The 15,046-nt window shown below is 57.9% G+C and overlaps 1 long non-coding RNA gene and 1 other non-coding gene across 2 annotated transcripts; both read right to left on the bottom strand.

Annotated features, from left to right (window-relative positions):
- Positions 1-42: 42 nt before the first annotated feature.
- Positions 43-10,705, bottom strand: LOC134807624 (uncharacterized). The gene is made up of 2 exons (XR_010148550.1): positions 10,153-10,705; positions 43-415 (listed from the first exon to the last, which is right to left on the bottom strand). It is a non-coding gene; the product is annotated as an uncharacterized LOC134807624 (long non-coding RNA).
- On the bottom strand, positions 2,565-2,690 carry LOC112204478 (U6atac minor spliceosomal RNA). The gene has a single exon (XR_002938120.1). It is a non-coding gene; the product is annotated as a U6atac minor spliceosomal RNA (small nuclear RNA).
- Positions 10,706-15,046: the final 4,341 nt, after the last annotated feature.

The following is a 15,046-nucleotide window of genomic DNA, read 5'->3' as shown; positions in this document are numbered from 1 at the left end:
CACCACGGTGGGTGGTGCTGTGTGCGTGTTCAAACAGCTGACTCATTAGCAGATTGGTTTTATTTGATAAACATCTTTCCAGTCCTTACTTGAGTCCTATGTTAAAAAACATACAGGAGTTTGTGCCTGTGACAGACGTGATGCACGGGGACACACACACAGGCCAGGCGAATGCTCTCACCACGCTTGCCATTCTCACTCTCTGGGGTGCCTTTCTGGTGGTTTCCATCTATGGGAACCATGCACAGGTGGGGTCTATCTGTGTCATTTAGGAAAACAAGCTGTGTGCCACATCCTGGCACATCCTGCTCTTCAGCCCATGAAGGAAGCTCTCAAAACACTGCGGTGGGGTAAGGTGTTGGCCGTGTGGATTCACCGTCCCAGCAAGGAGCTACCTTAGGGTCGAGGATGAGTTCTGAGAAATAGGAGAAAAGAAAGACTCAGTGAAGAGGAGAATCAGGTATGGTTACCCAGAGGAAGGGCAGAGGATGCTGAATCCCAGTAGGGTGATGCCCGCTCCTGGGCTGTGGGCTGAGATGGCATTTCACGCCCTTGGGGGAGACCCTGACCCTCACCACCAAGCCCGACAGGTGTGGGGGAGCAGGGGGTGCAGGTACTGTTAAAGGTGAGATCCACTTGGCAAAGATTTTATGTAACTCAACTAATGAGGGGACCTGTAAGATGTTACAACCGCTTGAAAGTACCACACTTATGCAGGCAAACGAATGCTAAGACAAATTGCAAATACATTCAAACTGGCAAAAGGTCAAAATCCACAGTAATAATCACATCCCACTGGGCAGGCACATTCAGCTTCCTACGATTTCGAGCTGTGAACAATGAACAGCAAAGAGCAAAGGTGGAGAGGACCTGGATGGCTGCTTAGACTCCTTAGGTTGAGCAAAGGGTTTTTTCCTTATGCCTATTTCAAGGTCTCTCTGTTTTTCCTGATAGTCGACTCTTCTGGTAAAAGCTTGGTGAGCAGAAGGGAGGGTTCCCATAAGGTCTTTTGGGGAGGGAAATACCAGAATATGGGGTGACCCCGAGGGGAGGGGCTCTAACAGATGAAGGCCGCTTGGTAGCTTCATTGTCGGGGTGCAGGGGGCGAGCTGGGCTGCGGTTTCCAGCCTCCAGGCTGAGCCCTCACCTGGATCGGCCCACTTTCTCCTAAGGGATGCAGCCAGGCTGTGGCTTTAACGAGGCTGGTGTGCTGACTGCGCAGGCCTGAGCCCTGGAGCGGCGCGCACTTGGCCTGTCTATTTTCCACATCCCAGGCCTCAGTGCCGGGCCCTCCAGCTCCCGGGGCCTGCGCCTCCCGCAGCCTTGGCTGTCTCAGCAGGTGGCACCGCGTCCTTCCCCGGAGGGGGACTGACACCCTGCAGTTACCCCTGACCCTGCCCTCCACGGCTGTTGGCACATCTTCTCCAGAACCCAGGGCTCTCAGCCCCTCCATGGTGCCCGCACCCGGCCTCCGGCCTCGCCCCGCCGCAGCCGCGAAGGTCTTCCCGCTGCCATCCTTGCCCGCTGGGCTGTTCTCAGCGTGGCCGCCAGGGATGTCCTTTGAGCTCATTCGGTCCCGTCCCTCCCCTGCGGGAGGTTCTCCAAGGTCTCGCCCTTGCTGAGGGTCGAAGCTCAGGTCCTTGCACAGGTCCCTGGGGCCCCGGGCCAAACGGGTCGTCCCCTGATCCCCCTCCTGGCCCCTGGCTCCCCTCCAGCCCCGGGACCTTGCGGGGCCCTCCCTGCGTCTCAGGGCTCCGAGGTCCTCGCGCCGCCTTGGATCTGGACTTGGGTGTGGACCTCCCCGTCCGCCCTGCTCGCTGGAGCGGGTCTCCACGGGGCTCGGGGCGGAGGCTGTGGAATGGCCCGGAATGCGCTCCGGCCGGGCAGCGGCTTCGCTCGGTAGCTGCCGTATCTCCGGGCCGTGCCCAATGCTTAGTTTTCTGTGAATGAATCAATGTTGAGCGGAAACTTCCGTCAGGCTTTGAACGAGGCCCTGAACGTTTGCGATGCTGGGGACGCGCCCGTCAACCCGCCGAGCCGCCCTGTGCCTCATGCGGCCACCGAGGCGCCCTCGGGAGACGGGCCCTGTCGGGTGTCGAGACGCGAACACGACCCAACGCCAAGAAGGGGCGGTGAAGATGAACGGAAAAGCCCCAAGCAGCGGCGGAACGGCGCACCCGTGCACAAGTGCGACCCGCGCCCGTGTCCCAAGGAAAGAAGATAAAAGATAAAACAAAAAATGCCCCGGGCTTTGCGGTGACTCACGCCTGTAATCCCCGCACTTTGGGAGGCCGAGGCGGGCGGATCACCTGAGGTCAGGAGTTCAAGACCAGCCTGGCCAACATGGCGAAACCTCGTCTCTACTAAAATTACAAAAAATTAGTCGGGCGTGGTGGCAGGCGCCTGTAATCCCAGCTACTCGGGAGGCTGAGGCAGGAAAATCGCTTGAATCCAGGGGGTGCAGGTTGTAGTGAGCCGAGATCGCGCCATTGCACTCCAGTCTGGGCGACAGAATAAGACTCCGTCTGAAGAAAAATAAAAAACAAAACAAACACCAAAAGAAAAAAAAACGATGGTTAGATGCCACGAAGTAGGTGGCAATGCCTTAACCGTATGCGTGTTGTCAGGCCCGAGGGCCTCTTCCATCCTTGTCAAGGGGAGTGCTAACCTTCTCTCCTTTCATACAACACGCCTCGGCTTCCGTGCGCATTGTATTTAAGGACGAAAGCTCCACTCGCCTTTCGGTGAGGGTGACTTCTTGTTCGCTATCCATGGAGGTACATTTATAAAAATGTCACGGTTCAGTGGGAAACCACAAATGTTCGCATTCAATTAATCGTCTTTATTAATTCGAACGTGTAAGAAAAAAACTACCACTTTTCGTGCCCTAATATATTCATAAAAGTAGCCAATTAGAAGCTGAGGGGAACAAACGGAAGTCCCGAGCGTCCTTCAGAGAAGTAGATTCCCCCGGAAACAAAACAGGGCGGGCGCGCACCTCCTGCGGCGACACGCCTAGCAGACGGCGGAAGGCGGGAAGAACTGTCTACGGAAGTGGAAGGTTGGTAACGAATCAGAGAACAAGGATCGGAAGATCCGTTTCACGGGCTTCCGGACGCGGCCCTGCCCCGGGAACTGCGGGTGTTCAGGACCCTGTGGTGCGCGGGACGCCGCCCGCGCATGCGCTGCGCCGGCTCAGCCACGTTTTCGCAAGCGCTGCGTGGTCTTGGGTGGCGAGTTCGAGCCTTAGAACGGCCGAGTGCCCTGGAACCGGTTTCGGCTCTGGCGTCCGCGCGTGTCCTCCGGCTCCAGGTTACAACGTCAGTATTGGCGCCTTGCCGCGGTCCCGTCCTGCTCTCGTCCTCCGTTCCGTGGACCCCCGGGCGGTTCTGGCGCCTCGCAGGCCGGGCCCCTCCCATCGCCTCGATGGGCAGGGCTCTGCGAGGCTCGGGGACCGGGGACGCGCGGCCTTCCTGACAAGGGGCCCGAGGGTCTGCACAGCCTGGGGCACCACCCGGCCTGGTGAGGATGATCGCTGTGCGCGCGATGCACATGCGCCCTCAACACCTCTGCACATTCATGCACGTGTCCATACATGGGTGCACACACGTCCTTACACGTATGTACATACGCATGTCTACACACGCCCATGTCTACACGCGCACATGTCTGCACACGCACATCTGCACACGAGTCACACGTGCAAGTGCACGCATGGATGGTGGACACGCGTTTACACACGTGAATATGTGTATACACATGCAGACACATGTGCCTGCCCACATGGATGTGTGCACAAACAAGCACAGAGGTCCTCAGTGGCTCACTCCTGGTGGCCGTGTGCTGTGGGCTGTGAATGGCCATACTCATTTCTCAGAGCTTTTGAGTTGTGTGTGTTTCCAGTTGTACATATTAATTAGAAAAAACAAAAGTGAATTTGTAGGTTAAGGCAGGTCCTTAAGTTTCTTTAATTTCCTCTCCCTGGAGACCTGGCAGGCTGGGCTGGGCACTGCTGCAGAAGGCCAGCCGCACCCTGAGTCAGGTCTTCTCCAGAAGGTTCAGGGCAAGCTCTGGATTACAGATAGGAAACCAAATGCATGAGGAAGGCACTGCTCACCCTGCAATGACGGTCAAGGTGTGGGGTGGGGAGCAGCAGCCTGGAGGTCAGAGCCAGGACCTTGGGGGCTGAGAGTGGTGTGCTTGGCTGGTGATCTTCAGCAGTGGGAGGCCTGGTGTCACCCTGGGGCCCAGACTGGGAAGGACTGGTGGCTTTGGGGATCTGCATGATCCAGGGGGCCCAAGCATCTGCCCAGCCGGCGTTCTGTGCACTGCCTACCTGCCTGTGTTGTCACGAGGACGGGGTTTGCTAAAATGCAGATTCTTGTCTCTTCCCTAGTCTGAGTCCAGGGTCTGTGGTCAGGCCTGGGAATCTGTATTCATTGAGGCCCTTTGGGTCCCGCCGTCATAGCAGCCTGTCTTTACTTTGGGTGGAGGTCGGAGGTCTGCACATCACCCAGGAGGCTTACCAGTGGTAACCCAAGAAGAGGGAAGATGGCAAGAGGGTCTTTGCAGGGTTGGGAGGGCAAGGCTGGAAGGACCTGGGAGGCCACAGCACCCTCTCGGACTTGGCGCAGAACCCGTGGAAGCAGCCTGTGATGCACGGATGGAGGTGGCTTTGCCCTGTGTCTGCTGGTGCCTCTGGAACTCCGGCTCTGACAGACGCTGCGTCTCCTGCTGACTGCTGCATCCCAAGATGAGCCCAGCGCTTGCACACAGGGTGTCCCAAAGTGTTTGTTGAACAAAGGCATGATCAGTGTTGGTATTGCCCTGAGACTTATGCCCTCAGCCCCGATTCGGGCACATGCTCATGTCAACCGCTGGAAGTCCCTCTGGGGCCCACAAATGTCTCTAGACCAGAGGAAGAGTCGGCCTGGCTCCATGTGCCTGGCGCCTGGGGCAGAAAGGTGGACGGGGCAGTCAGAGTGGTCACCATCGGGGAGTGCACTTTGCACTCCACTTGAGTCTCCAGGGATATAACTTACTGGATCCTAAGTCTCGCTTTCTGAGGGCCGTTCTTAGAGTCTCCTGTATGAAATCAGGCTACATCCAGAGAAAGTTCCAGAAATAAGAAAAGATGAGATCGCCTACTGACCCTCCCATTTTTTGCACACAGACACTGAGGGAGGGGAGGAACTTGCTCAAGGGCACCACACAATTTTTTTTTGAGATGGAGTCTCAAAGATGGAGAATTCCTCCAACCATGAGGAATTTGAACGCTTATCCCGAATAGTGGAAAATGAACGTCTCATGGAGTTAGGGCCTGTCACCACCTGGGGATCTACAGTCAGACGTGGCATAGAGGATGCCTTCCCAGATCCCGCTCTGTCTCCCAGACTGGAGTGCAGTAGTGCCACCTCGGCTCACTGCAACCTCCGTCTCCCGGATTCAAGCGATTCTCTGGCCTTAGCCTCCTGAGTAGATGGGATTACAGGCGCACACCACCACACCCAGCTAATTTTGTATTTTTAGTAGAGATGGGGCTTCACCATGTTGGCCAGGCTGGTCTTGAACTCCTGACCTCAAGTGATCCACCTGCCTCAGTCTCCCAAAGTGCTGGGATCACAGGCATGAGCCAACATGCCCAGCCCACCCCACGAGTTATTGCTAGAGTGGTGGGGTAGGGACCCGGCCCCCATCTCTCAGTGCTGGACATGGGCAGGGTGGGCGTGGGTTCCCTTCCAGCCCTGGCAGAGTCCTGGACCATGCGTGCTTTTCCCCTCAAGTGTCGAGGCAGGCAGGGCTGCTGCATAGAATACAAGATGCCCCATTGAGATGGAATCTCAGACAAACGAGTCATGTTTTACTGTAAGCATATCCCAAATATTTCATGGGACACACATATACTAAAACTTATTCATTGTTTATCTGAGCTTCAAATGTAGTGGAGTGCCCTGTATTTTTATTTGCTAAATTTGGCAGCCCTAGTAACGGGAGCTGGAAGGCTTTTGTTATTTGCCCTCAAGCAGCATTTCCTGGCATTGGCTTCAGTGACCAGTTGTCTCTTGAAATGTCCCATGGACAGATGGGAAGAAAACTGGGAAATACTGTGTTAAATAAACTTGCACAATTCCTTTTTTTTTTTCTTTAAAGAAAAGCCTAGCCGGGCGTGGTGGCTCACACCTGTAATCCCAGCACTTTGGGAGGCCAAGAAGGGCGGCTCACAAGGTCAGGAGTTTGAGACTATCCTGGCCAATGTGTTGAAACCCCATCTCTACTAAAAATAAAAAAATTAGCTGGGTGTGGTGGCGGGTGCCTGTAATCCCAGCTACTTGGGAGGCTGAGGCAGGAGAATTGCTTGAACCCAGGCGGGAGGTTGCAGTGAGCTGAGATCATGCCGCTGCACTCCAGCCTGGGCAACAGAGTGAGACTCCGTCTCAAAAAAAAAAAGAAAAGAAAAGAAAAGAAAAAAGCCTATTAGTTGGCAGGACAGCTTATGAAAATGAGGCCTGGGGGATGTGTCATTTACTCAACTGTCTTGGCTAATGGGATCTCTAGGCTGGTGAGGTTGCGTTGTGTGGTTTTTTTTTTTTTTTTTTTTTGAGACGGAGTCTCGCTCTGTTGCTGAGAGTGGAGTGCAGTGGTGCAATCTCGGCTCGCTGCAACCTCTGTCTCCCAGGTTCAAGCAATTCTCATGCCTCAGCCTTCAGAGTAGCTGGGATTACAGGCATATGCCACCATGCCCAGCTACTTTTTTGTGTTTTTTGTAGAGACAGGATTTCACCATGTTGGCCAGGTTGGTCTCGAACTCCTGACCTCGAGTGATCCGCCCACCTTGGCCTCCCAGAGTGCTGGGATTATAGGCGTGAGGCACCACGCCTGGCTGTGTTCTATGTTCTGTAAAGGAAAACAGTGCAGGTAGGAGAAAAGAGGGGCCTGGGAAGGGAAGAAAACAGCAGGGAAGAGGAGGGCTGAAGACAGAGCAGGAGGAAGGCTGAGTGGCTTTAGCTCTTTGGCCTAACCCAGACCAGTCAGAGTTCACTCTGGGCACCTCCCAGTGGCAGCCACTTGATTTGCAGGCAAAGAGCTTGGAGACTGGCTCTGCAAATTCAGCCTTATCCCTGTCCACATGGGTATGGCCCCGGAAAGCACTCAACAAATATGCACTAAATGGATGACTTCAGGCAGTGATCCAGATTATTCAGAGCAGAAAGCTGCTTGGGCTCTGATTACAGAAAAGTACTCCCCGCTCATCCGGATGCAGGGATACCTTCCAAGACCCCCAGTGGAGGCCTGAAACTGTGGATTGTACCGAACTGTAGAAATACAGTACTGTTTTTTTTTTCCTATACATACATACCTATGATAAAGCTAGGCACAGTAAGAGATGAACAGTAATTACTAATGATAAACAGAACGATTGCCACAATATACTGCTGTAATAAAGTTAGTATGTGTGATCTCTCTTTCACAATATCCTAGTGTTCCATGCTCACCTAGTTTCCGGCCACTATTGACCGTGGGTACGTGAAATTGCAGAAAGCAGAAACTCAGATAAGCGGGGACTACTGTACTCTTTTTTTTTTTGAGACAGAGTCTCGCTCTCGCCCAGGCTGGAGTGCAGTGGTGTGATCTCGGCTTAGTGCAACCTCTGCCTCCTGGGTTCAAGCGATTCTCCTGCCTCAGCCTCCCGAGTAGCTGGGATTACAGGCATGCACCACCATACCTGGCTAATTTTTAGTAGAGATGGGGTTTCTCCATGTTGGTCAGGCTGGTCTCGAACTCCCGACCTCCGGTGATCCGCCCACCTTAGCCACCCAAAGTGCTGGGATTACAGGCGTGAGCCACCATGCCCGGCCCAATTTTGTGTTTTTAGTAGAGACAGGGTTTCACCATGTTGGCCAGGCTGGTCTTGAACTCCTGGCCTCAAGCAATCCTCCTGCTTCTACCTCCCAAAGTGCTGGGATTACAGGCATGAGCCACCGCGCTCGGCCCTGTGTTCTTATTTGCAGGCTCACATGGCTTTGGGGAGTCTGTATTTTCCAGAATGCTGATGACATTTCTGCTCCAGATCTGGGGAAGTGTTGGTGAGTCAGTACTCAGCAGGATAGAAGGCTGAGGACAGTTTGGGCCCCCACAGGTGGCCATTCTCCCTCCCCAGAAACCCGGCCATGTGGTGGGCCGAGGCTGCCCGCTCTTTCGAAACTCCAAGCTCCGGGCACCCACAAGGAAGGAAGGACGAAGCGAGGGTGGAGTGAGGCAGTGAGAAGCGCTCCTCCCGGCCGCCAGCACCATCCTGCGGAGTTAGTGATGTGGCGGGATCAGAGTTCAGTCTTTACAGGGAATGTCTCCTGGAGACACATCTTACTGGCAGCATCTGTGGGCTGCTTGGGGTGGGGTGAGGCAGGAATGGGGTGGCCTGACCCCTGCCCTGCCCACCTCTCAGGCACACACCTCCACCCACCTGCTGGCTGGTCCCAGAGGCCTTCCTAGGTTCCCGGGAGGCTCTCCGCTGGGAGCCGGGGGAAGTGTCAGAGCCAGGGCGACATTCCCAGGAATAGCGAGAGGCCCCAAGGACTCATTCCCTCTCAGAACGGAAGGCCTCGGTGACCCAGGACCCTCCTGAGGCTGTCACAAGTCTTCGAGTAACCACTGGGGCCCAGCGGGTCAGCTTCAAGGCCACTCCTAATGGCCACCACGCTGACCAGCAGCTTTTAGAATGGGCTGGTCCTTTGGAACTGCCCCTGGCTGGTGGGTGTCCCTGCCTGCCAGCCCCCGTCCTGCTGGCCTTGGCCTGGGTGGTGGGCTGGCCCCAGGGTGGGGTGTTCCTCCTACCCCTGCCTCTGCTTCCATCACTTTTTTTTTTTTTGAGACAGCGTCTCTGTTGCTCAGGCTGGAGTGCAGTGGCGCCATCTCGACTCATTGCGACCTCTGCCTCCTGAATTCAAACAATTCTCCTGCCTCAGTCTCCCGAGTAGCTGGGATTACAGGCGCCCACCACCGCTCCTGGCTACTTTTTGTATGTTAGTAGAGATGGGGTTTCACCATGTTACCCAGGGTGGTCTAGAACTCCAGACCTCAGGCAATCCATCTGCCTCAGCCTCCCAAAGTGCTGGGATTACAGGCTTGAGCCACAGCGCCTGGCTGCTTTGGTCACTTTGGGAACAGTATTCCAGTGTCAGGCTGCTGGGCCCGGGGGCTTGGGTGTCTGCCCCAGTCAGTCGCCCCTCTTGGGGTGGGACAACCAACAGGCATGGAACACGGGGTACCTGTGTCTTTTAGGGCGCAGGGCTGGGCAGTTCCAGCAGTGTCCACCAGGGGGCGGGGCCGCACCGCTCAGGGTGGAGCTGGAGCCACCAACCCGCATCCTGGCTGGGGCTCCGGGCTCTCACCATGGCCCTCTCCGCCTGGCTTCTCTGGGCTTGGGCAAGGCCCCTAACTGTTCTGTGCCTCAGTGTCTTTCCCCTTGAAGGGACTGATCTGCAGAGTGCCCGCCCTGGGGTTGAGCTTATGGTGAGGGCTCGGTGGCAGCCAGCCCTGACTGTCCTGTTTACTCCATGGAGAAACTGAGGCTGGAGTGTCCGCTGGACATCGGAGGTGACACCCTCAGGTGCAGCTGGCAGCGGGGCCCCAGGAGATGCTGGGAGGTGCCTAGATTTGTGGGGTTCTTGGTATGTGCCCAGCACGCAACAGTTCCAGTTGCAGTCCGGACTCTCTCTGGCGTTGTTTTTTTCAGAAGGTCATGTTTTCTGTGTGATACATAGAATACCTGCTCACTATAGAGACATTTAAAGCAACACTGAGCCGGGCGCGGTGGCTCATGCCTGTAGTTTCAGCTACTCAGGAGGCTGAGACTAGAGGATCACTTGAGCCCAGGAGTTCAAGACCAGCCAGGGCAACATAGCAAGACCCCATCTGTAAAAAAATTTTAAAATTTACCCAGGCGTGGTGGCACGCACCTGTGGCCCCAGCTACTCAGGAGGCTGAGGTGGGAGGATTGCTTGAACTTGGGAGGTCGAGGCTGCAGTGAGCTGTGGTTATGCCACTGCACTCCAGCCTGGGCGACAGAGTGAGACCCCATCTCTAAAAACAAACAACAAACTAAACGACATGGAGAAAAAGTACAATAAAAACTAAAAAGAGCTCTAATCTTACCAATCAGCACGTGACGGGCACCACTGGCGTTTCTACGGAGGAGAGTCGTTGGCATTCCTGTGGGTTTTCTATTTCCCATTGGGTCCAGAGTGTGGAGCAGCTCAGGGAGGCCCTGGAAGGGCGAGGGAAGGACGCAGCGTGCCTTTTTGTGTGTTCCAAGGTTTCCTGGGACTGGAAGACTCTGTCAGTGATGTGCAGGGGGAGCAGGAGGGTCCAGATAAGGCCCTTTCGGTGCTGTGTTTCGAAGGCCCAGAGGGTTTACAATGGGATGTTTCCCTGCATGCAGATGCCTTCCCCGTCACGTCCTGGGTTCCTGAGGACCAGGCACTTTGCCCGAAGTACACAGTTACTGTGGTTTCTTTTTGCCGCCCCACCCCCCCGTCCCCAGCACTATTATGAAATGGATATTGGCCTTGAAGTAGATGGTGTCTTAGGAAGGAGAAAAAGCATTTCCCTTCCCAGTGCCTGTGGTGACCTCTGGGCAGAGTGGTAGCCGCCCTGCCTGGCAGGCCCAGGACTCCCTGGATTTCTCCGACTCTGCAGGGATGCCCCCATGGCCTCCCAGTCAAGCCTGCTCAAGGGGCTGCCGTTCCCTGCTTCTGTAGAGAGGGTGATGACCGTCTAGGGGGAGAAGACCTCTTCTTAGGGCTCAGGGGCCTCTATTAATAAAGTGACTGCTGACCCCGGACGTACGGGAGGGAGGAGGGGACGGAACGTTCCCAGGGTTGGCGTTTGGCCGGAGACACTTCTTGCCTGACCCAGCTGGCCTCCTGAGCACTCCGGTTCTGCCCTGGCCCCCGAGGCTCCGATGGGCCGGAAGCCCTGCATGGACCAAGTGCTGGGGCTCCCCTTCCTCAGGGACATAAATCTCCCTGGACTGGCTCCCTGCGAGCGTCCTGAGGGCCTGAAAGAAGGAGGGACGGAGCCTCAGGCCTACGGGACCAGGCGGGACTCAGACATAGGCCATCCACCCTCCAGGAGCTGGCTCACAGCTGTTCTGGAAACTTCTCAGGCTGCACATGGTCCGGCTCTGCCTGTAGACCCCAGAGGCAGCCCGCAAGAGGGCTCTTGCTGTAGTTCGCTCGCGTTCGGTTGTTTCCATGGGTGTTAGTGGGTGTGGGCTGGGGACAGGCAAGAGGACAAGTCCTCTCCACCGTCAGAAGCCCGGCCTGTGCTGCAGAGACAGGAGGATGTGGTGCAGGCCAGTGAGCCCAGCTTGTGTGTCTTGGTTTAGCCACTCACAGACCCCCGTGCAGTTCTCTGGGGCTGAGGTCCTCGGTACCCCAGGAGGGGAGGCAGGTGATTTTAACAAGTCATTCTAAGGACAGCACAGCTGGCAAGAGGTGGCCACTGCTGTTGCCCGGACGGACAGGTGAGAAACCCAGGGCACAGAGAGGCCACTTGCCGGCCCCACGCCACACAGGGAGTGTGGAATGACTTTGGGATAACTCCACACACACCGCGGCAGCTCCTACTTACGAGAACTTTGCCGCAACCTTGAGTGCGGGTTTTAAGCAGAAACAGAGGCCAGGCTTCAGGGACGGGTGGTGCCACCAGGAGGGGCTTTTCTGGTCTGACAGGCCGAGTGGGGCCGGGGCCTTCGGGAGGGGGGCCGGGGCCTTCGGGAGGGAGGCCGGGGCCTGCGCGGTCACCGCTGTGCCAAGGAAGAAGGCACTCCAGGCAGGGACCTGGCCCAGGCAGAGGCCCCGGGAGGGCTGCTGGTGAGGCTGTGGGGTTGGGGCTGGAGTAGGAGGTAGAATCTTCTTGGGATTGGCCCAAAAGATGTCACAGCACCAAAGTGTGGGCCAGCCTCGGGGGTCCCTCCAGGTGACATTTCAGTGCCCCAGGAGAGGCCACCTCGGAGACTTGGCCCCGCAAGGCCCTAGCGCACACTGACGGGGAGAGGCTGCCTGTTCTCCCTGCGGTAAACGCCCCGGGCGGACAGACTGGGCCGAGTCCCGTGGGCCTGGGGTCGCTTTGGTGGGTGCCCTCCCCTGCCTCGGCATTTGGACCATCCCAGAGGCTGCAGGGATTTAACTCAGGGGAGGGTGCTGGTCCCTGTAGTTGGAGCCCCGAGACCCTCCGGCCAGAGGAAGAGCCCAGCATTCCCGGCACCCATGAGAGGACCCGAATATCCCGTCTTGAATCATACCCGCTGCCTCCACGCCCCTCGCCTACCTCCCGCGCCCCTCGCCTGCCTCCCGCGCCCCTCGCCTGCCTCCCGCGCCCCTCGCCTGCCTCCCGCGCCGCGCCCCTCGCCTGCCTCCCGCGCCCTGCACCCCCGTGTACTCTGGGGCTGGGGAGCCCTGGGGAGGCTGAAGCACTTACAGAGGCTTCCCTGGGGCACCAGAGCTCGGTGAGGGTGGAGATAAGTTAGTTTAAAAAATGCCGCCAGACAGAGCACGTGGAGGCATGAGTGGTGCCAGCTTTGCCCTCTCTCGGGCCTGCCAGTCAAGACCCCTGCCCTCTGAGTGCTTGCTGCGCATGGGCTGGAACCAGGTGCCCACGTACATGATGTCTGGCCCCTGGGGGCTGCGCATTGCTTCCTCTTTGGGACTGCGGAGAAAGCAGAAGTTCAGAGAGGAGCTCCAGCTAGTAGGGAAGAGAGAAGGAATTTGCAGGCAGCTCTGTGTAACTGCAGAGCCCAGGCTAGCCCCTGCCGTCTATCAGAGAAGCAGGGTGGTGACTGATGTCTGCTGGGAGCCACAGCTCCCTCATCCCCATTGCTGCAGATGTTTGGGAAATTCTGCTCGCAGCTCTCCCTGGGGGCCTGCATGCAGAGTGGCTAAAAACTCTGAGAAGTCCTGCATGGAAGAAATCTGCAGCCCCTTGCCCACCCAGTGCTTCCCTAACTTCCGCCACCACAGAGCGGCACCCATAACCCTCCACCCCTGGTCTAGGGCTCCGCAGACACACGCTTTGAAAAGCGCTGCCCTTTAGAGAGCTGGGGGCAGGACGTGAGCTGATGGGAGTGGGAGGCGAACTCATGTCTCTCCTCTGCCTGCAGGGTCCATCCCAGGCAGGAGTGGATGGTCCCTGGGGGTCAGGTGTGGCGCTGGGCTGCTGTGAGGGGCTGCAGTCAGGCTGTCCAGATGCCGGGGACCCCAGGGCCACCCATTCCCTTCTCTGCCCCTGTTTTCTCCTCTGTAAATGGCAGGAGAAGCCGTGCCTGCTTGGTAGGGCTGTTGGGGGATGCCAGCGCCTGGTGCAGGGAGACCCTTGACCATTGGCAGCTGTGGGGGCCCTGCAGGCGGGGGCTCAGGCTTGCTGGTCTGAGAGGTCTGAGTAGGGCGGGATCCTTAGGGGAGGCAGGCCTCGTTGCTGGGGGGGTGTCCTGCCCTGCGCTAGGCCTGGTGAGAAGACGGTCCCCAACAGGCACGTGGCCTGGCCCTGTTGGAGCTTCGGGCTGGCGGGGTGGAAGAACCAGCTCTAAGCAGATGATTTCTGGATTTGAGCCATGCAGGTTCTGGGAGCTGGGGAAACTCGTTTAGGGGTGGGCAGAGCTCATTCCTGAGGAAACAGCGTGGAGGACGAGTTGGAGTTTGCCAGGGAAGAGGGGAAGGAGAGGGCTCTGGTAAGAAGAGACAGCTCTGCAAAGGCCCTGAGGCTGGGAAGAGCAGCCGCTCCCCAAGGACAGCTAGGCGGGGGCGGGGCCCAGGCGGGGGCGGGGCCCAGGCGGGGGCGGGGCCAGGGAGGAGGAAGGTCATGGGGTCAGATTCCACAGGACCCAGCTTTCTCCCTTCCCTGAGAGGTGGTTTGGGCAGAGGTGGGCAGCATGGAGGCGGTGGCCCAGGGAGTCCCTGTGGTTGCCCGGGTGGAGTGTGGGGCTGGCCTGCCCCGGTGGGGACATACGCGCTCCAGGCACCCAGCAGCCCTCACCCAGCCCATCCGTCTTGCCCCGGGCCCCCCGGGTGCTGCCGTCTGGAGGGTGCTGTGTCTGGGCCTTGCCCCGGGGAGGTGGCCAGCCCAGATCCTCTGCAAACAGCTCGCCCCTCCCAGCTGCCCCCATCCCCTACCGTGCCATCCAGAGGGCACAAGCAGGGGGCCTCATGGCAAAGGTGGCACCAAGGGGCTTCAAATTCACAGCTGAGGGATGGCAGGGGAGAAGGAGAGGGCTCCAGGTGGGGGCGACAGGAGTGAAGGTGAGAGAGGAGGCGTGCCCGGGCATGGCATGGATGCCCACCAGGCATGGGGGTTGCCGTGTGAGTGTGCTCTGCCCACCGGTGGGTAGGGGCAAAGCACACTTCTGTGCCAGGGCATCTCCATGGGCCGGCGGTGTGCCTGGCCTCTGGGGAGGCTGAAATGGCCCAGCCAGCCACAGCCAAGGGCCCTGCCAGGTGGGGCAACTGCCTGGGCACTGACCCTCCCAATGCCCCTTTCAGTTTGGTGCCACTGGCCTCATTTCAGATGAAGCAACGTCTCCTTAGAGAGGCACATGCACCCCCAGTGTCTCCCAGCCAGGCCCTCTTCTCTGCGTGGGGTCCGTGGTGAAGACGGGAATGGAGGGGGCTGGCGGCCAGGTCAAAGCTGTCCGCACACACAGTGCCTTGGCCCGGAAGATCCTGCCGTCGGCCCTTCTCGTTAGCAAACAGGCCCGCAGCCCTCTGCCACTGCCAGTCCGTGTGGCTGCCCGGCTCCCTGCAGGGCGCCCTCGCCGGCTGACGGATACCCGCGTGCTCTCATTTCTTCCTGCCCGGGTCTCCTATTTATTTAGCCTGGAGTAACCCCTGCTGTTGCCTCTGCTCAGCTGGGAGCTAGCATCCTCTGTGCTTGGCCCTGCAACCTTGGGATTCTAGTCCCCGTGTTCCTCTGTCTTTCCAGGCTCTTGTCCAGTGTGGGCCCAAGGGACCCATCGTTCAGGCTGCGGTGTGGACTGAGCACCCGGGGCCGGTGC

This window comes from Pan troglodytes, chromosome 11 (assembly GCF_028858775.2).
Source record: "Pan troglodytes isolate AG18354 chromosome 11, NHGRI_mPanTro3-v2.0_pri, whole genome shotgun sequence".
In the NCBI taxonomy this organism is placed as follows: Eukaryota; Metazoa; Chordata; class Mammalia; order Primates; family Hominidae; genus Pan; species Pan troglodytes.
The sequence above is the reverse complement of the archived record's forward strand: the minus strand, read 5'-3'. Positions and strand labels throughout refer to the sequence as shown.